This window comes from Arachis ipaensis, chromosome B05 (assembly GCF_000816755.2).
Source record: "Arachis ipaensis cultivar K30076 chromosome B05, Araip1.1, whole genome shotgun sequence".
In the NCBI taxonomy this organism is placed as follows: domain Eukaryota; kingdom Viridiplantae; phylum Streptophyta; class Magnoliopsida; order Fabales; family Fabaceae; genus Arachis; species Arachis ipaensis.
The window spans coordinates 138940846-138946638 of NC_029789.2; positions in this window are offsets into that span (position 1 = coordinate 138940846).

Genomic DNA, 5793 nt, shown 5'->3' on the forward strand with positions numbered 1-5793 from the left:
GGATTGTATAATCTATATATATATATATATATATATATCATGTATTATATATAATATTTTTAATAAAAGTAATTAGTTAATAAATTTTGAATATAATAATTTATTTGTTTGTCAAGTAATATAAAATAAAATTTTAATTATTTTATATTTTTATGTTATAATTTAAAATATTATTTTAATAAATAAAAAATATTTAGATATTTTGTATTTATATATTTTATATTTAATTATTTAAGAATAAAAGATTTTGTTGCCATTTAAAGTATTGTCATTTAAAGAATTTATTTATGTACTATGATATTCTGTATTTATTAGAGTCCATCAATACTCTTCTTTTATATTAGTATTTGATTTTAATCTAATAAAATCTAATGATTTATATAAATGTGACACATTCAATAAGCACATAAGTGTTGAGCTCATTTTGGACATACCCGTAGGAGGTGTGGTGTGAGAAAAAAAATAAATGAATAAAAAAATTAAGGTCATAACTCATGACTCAAATAATAAAATTAGGACAATTTACATAGATAAAATAAATGGAAGAAAATATTATGTAAATATAATATTCTGAAAAACTAGATACAAATACAATAAATTTAATTATATGTAATCCGCGACACTCTAATATGAAATCTGAATACATCTAATCTGCTAAACCCTGTTGCGGATTATGTTTAGAAGCTGCAAACACATAAACCGCTACAGTATGAACAGATGGGCCGAAAGTATATTCCGCGAGACCTTGTAGCGGATTATGAAGAGAGTGGTTCACTATAAAAATCATGTGAGGGTGTAGCGGATTTCATTTCATGAGTATTGATAGGGATTTAGAGAGAGAAAGTAGAGAGAAGGCAGAGGAAAAAGGGTGGGTTTAGGGTGAGTTTCTTGGAGCAGTTCCATTAAGCGGAACCATGAAAGATGAAAGGCAGTTGAACCGGCTCAACGGCTTTGCTCACGTAGCCGGAGGATGCTGTACTCAGAGGGTCGTCGCAGGCGCCCATTAGAGTTCCAGCATTGGATATGCCCGATAACAGACGTGTGGAGAGGAGACGACACATTGGTACACGTGCCACTGATCGGGAGTGGCGTTGGCTCGACGACATGATGCATGAGGAGCAGCTTGGTGGTGGTGATGACGGAGGCCAGGCAGATCATCGCCTGTGTCAATCTAGTGCTAGACGACGGACTGCTTGTGCTGGACGAGCACCTTCTGTCCACCATGATGACGAGGCTGGATCGTCCCATGGTTACCCTGCTAACACTTAGGCTGATGGCACTGTGGAGGCTAGTATGGGTGGTACACCTTTTACTCACGTATCTAGTTCCCAGGTATTGCATAACGAGAGCATGCAGATGTTTGCTGATCTTGCTACCACTACTTTGACCATGGATTTTGACGATCAGCTGGCTAGGCCGTGATGACAAGTCATCTTAGCCTAGTTTTACTAGTCTTTTTCTTTGTTTTTATTAGGTTTTATGCACTTTCTTGCATTGTAAGTAAGTAATTTGGAATGGAATTGCATGGTTTCTTTGAATCAATCAACCACCATTTAATTGATACTAAATCATGAGGTTTAAGCTAAATTTAATTGATATTTAAATGATTTATAAACCTTGTGAATTTGGTGATATTTTGATTGGTTGTTTTGATTATTTATAGGTGAAGAAAAGAAGAAAACAAGAAAGCGTGGCCTAAGAAGCGTGGCCAAAGGAAACAAAGAAGTGTGGCACAATGAAGGAGGAAAGCCACAAAGCTTTCTCCAAGAGCTCAGTACTCTCTAAGGAAGCACAACAATGAACCAAGGAAGCAAGACTTGGATGCTACGCTCCCCTTGAGAGCGGAGCACAATTTTGAACCAAGAGAGAAAGGGGAGAAGAATGATGCTCCGCTCTTGCCAAGAGCATTATCGGGCTCCATCCAAAACAATTGCAAGGGAAAATGTTTGCCAATGCTTGCCACAAGGTTCGAACTCATGAGCAAGGAGGAGTGGGGGAGCGCTACTCACAAAAGAAAATGAGCCACACTTGGCCAAATTGCATTCACAAGGATTCGAACCAAGGGTAGTCATGAAGAGTGGAGAGAAGGCGCTACAAGAAACCAAGGAAATTTGCACCAAAAAGCTCCCACCATGTTTCGAACTTGGGACTTTACCCAAGCAAAAGGAGTGCTACGCTCTTGCCAAGAGTAGAGCGCTACTCTCCTCATGCCTTGTACAATTGTGACACGGGCAGGGAGGCATGAAGCGCAACATTAACACAGCCCAGGGAACTTGGTGCGCGCACAAGACACACCACAAGCAGCAATGCTCCGCTTTCCACAAGAGCTGAGCGCTATCCTGATTGCTACCCAACCTTGGCACGCAACAAGGGGCCAAAGACAAGCCTTGATGCTCCGCTCCCCTCAAGAGCAGAGCACTCCACTGGGAGCAACACTCTTGGGCTAAAATTGGACAAAAATTTAATTTAAATTCAATTCTTCACCAAATTAAAAAGCCCACTCCAAATTTTAAAATCCAAAAATAGAAAGTGTATAAATAGAAGCTAGTTTGATTTAGAGAGGACACACCTTTTGCTTCTTTGAGAATTTTCATTTTTGTAATTTTTAGAGTTTTTACTTTGAATTTGGATCTTGGAGAATTTGGAAGGAGAATTGATCTCTCTTCTTCCTTGTTCTTGCTTGAGCACTCTTTACTTCTTATCTTGGATCTTGGGTGGAGAATTGAAGAAATTCTGTTTCAATCTCACCTTGAGATCTCTTTGTTTATCTTTCTGCATAATTCTAGAAACTGGGGTTTGTTTGCAAATTCTGTTTACTGCTTTCATTCTTCTATTTCTTCTGCAATTTACTTTTCCATTTTCTTTTACAATTGTTCTTGTAGGATCAAGGAAGGACTTGAGATCTAGACTTGTTTTCTAGTCTCCTCCACCCCTGAGATCTTCAACTTTCTTTTAGTTATTGCAATTGAATTACATTTTACTTTCTGTTTAGATTTTCAAGTAATTGTTCTTCTCTTAGATCTACTGCATTTAAATTCTTCTTCTATTTTTCTGCTAATTATCTTTTACTTTTGCTTGTTTAAATTCTGCAACCCCAGTTCCCGATTCCTTTTATAATTCAAGCAATTTATATTCCTTGCACTTTAAGATTCAGTCATTTACATTTCTTGCAATCTAAGCTTCTGCAATTTAATTTACTTGTTCTTTAAGATTCAGCACTTTTACTTTCTGTTCTCTTTAATTTACTGCAATTCTTCCCTCTCCCTTTACATTTCATGCAATTTAGCTTCTGTCAATTACAAACCACTCAAACCAACACTTGATTCACTTGACTAAATCAACCACTAAACTAAAATTGCTCAATCCTTCAATCCCTATGGGATCGACCTCACTCATGTGAGTTATTATTACTCGGTGCGACCCGGTACACTTGCCGGGTAGTTTTGGGTGTTGGAATTCGTTTTCCAAAATATCCATCAAGTTTTTGGCGCCGTTGCCGAGGATTGATTAGATTGACAATAATTAAGTGAAGTGGAGATCTAGATCAAGCACTTTTTCTTTTCTGTTTCTTTAATTTTTAACTAACACACTAACTGTTTGAATTTTTGTTTAAGCTAACTAAAATTTCACTCTAGCAATGGATTGAGGTGTTATTGTCTTTCTGGTTTTGTGTGATTTTTATGTTTGGTTTATATGTCAGGGACAAGGGGAGTTATACCCACCTTTTGTGAACAAGACGAAAGAACCCTCAGGAGATTAAGAAGAGCTGAAAGAGGGAAAAACATTGTTGGAGAAGAGGATTCAGAAGAAGAGTTCCAAGATATGGAGGAACACTCAACAAACCCAACAAATCCACCAGGAGGAGCAGCCAATAACAACAACAATCCACCATAGAGAAGAGTTTTGGCTTCCTACACATTTGCAAATCCTAGACATTGTGTGAGTAGCATTCTTACCCCAAATGTTAATGCAAATAACTTTGAACTGAAGCCACAACTTATCACCTTGGTTCAAAATAATTGCTCCTATGAAGGAGGACCACTTGAAGATCCGAACCAACATTTGTCTACTTTCTTGAGAATTTGTGACACTGTCAAAACCAATGGTGTGCATCCTGACAGCTACAAGCTACTGTTATTTCCATTTTCTCTCAGAGACAAAGCTACTCAATGGTTGGAATCTTTTCCAAGAGATAGCATCAACAATTGGGACGATCTAGTGAGCAAGTTCCTTGCCAAATTTTACCCACCTCAAAGGATCATCAGGTTGAAGACTGAAGTACAAACATTCACACAAATGGACACTGAACCCATATATGAGGCATGGGAGAGATACAAGGCTCTAATCAGGAAGTGTCCTCCTGAAATGTTCAATGAATGTGACAGATTGCAGAATTTTTATGAAGGTTTGACATTGAAATCTCAGGAGGCTCTTGATCACTCAGTAGGAGGTTCTCTACAATTGATGAAGACTGCAGAGGAAGCTCAAAATCTCATTGATATGGTGGCTAACAACCAGTATTTCTTTGCTCACCAAAGGCAACGCCAACCATCACAAAGGAAAGGAGTAATGGAGTTAGAAGGAGTAGATTCAATCCTAGCTCAAAACAAAATGATGCAGCAGCAAATTCAACAACAATTTGAGCAAATGACAAAAAGGATTGATAGCCTCCAAGTTTCAACAGTCAACACAAGCCAACCATCAACCACATGGGGGCAAGGTGAAGAAGCCTGTGAAGACCAACAACAGGAACAAGTCCAGTATATACACAACCAAAATTCTGGGCCAAATGAGGTTTATGGTGACACTTACAACCCCTCCTGGAAGAACCACCCCAACCTCAGATGGAGAGACAATCATAATCAAACTCAACAGCCATGGCAAAGGACTTCAAATCAAAATAGTTGGAAAAACACAAACCACAACAACCAGCAGAATAATAACCAAAACACATACAGAAAACCACAAAACACTTACCCCAACTCTAACCATCATCCATCCAATAACCAAGCCACCAATCAAAACACTTACCATCAACCCTTAACACCCCACAACCAACCAATCTCACAAGACTCTCAGAGGATCACCAACTTAGAGATCTTAATGGAGAAAATGATGAAGCACCAAGAGATGATAACAAAGAACCAGGAAGCTTCCATGAAGAATATGGAAAGACAGATTGGACAGCTTTCCAAGCAAATTGCTATTGGGAAGCCTTTAAGCTCACTCCCAAGTGACACCATTCCTAATCCAAAAGAGGAATGCAAAGCTATACAGCTAAGGAGCGGAAAGACCTTGGTGAAAAATGAAGAAGCAACCAAGAAGCCAAAGGAAAATGACAAGAAACAGGGTGAAAAAGAGGAAGCCAATGATAAAGATGTAACAGCAAGCAAGCAAACTTCAAAGCAGGCCCAAGAAAAGGGAGACCAGCCACAAATTTCAAGAAAAGGGAAGGAAGCAATGAACGAGCCAACTAAGGACCACAGGCAGGGAGTGAACTTCACACCTCTATTGCCATATCCCCAAAGGTTCACCAAGGAGACTAAGGACCAACACTTCCCTAAATTTCTCAAAATCTTCAAGAAATTGGAGATCAACATTCCCCTGGCTGAAGCATTAGAGCAAATGCCCCTATACGCCAAGTTTCTGAAGGAGCTTATTAACAAGAAGAGAAGTTGGCAAGAGAATGAGACTATACTGCTCACTGAAGAATGCAGAGCATTAATCCAGAAAGGACTCCCCCCTAAACTTGAAGATCCTGGAAGTTTCTTTCTACCTTGTGCCATTGGTAGT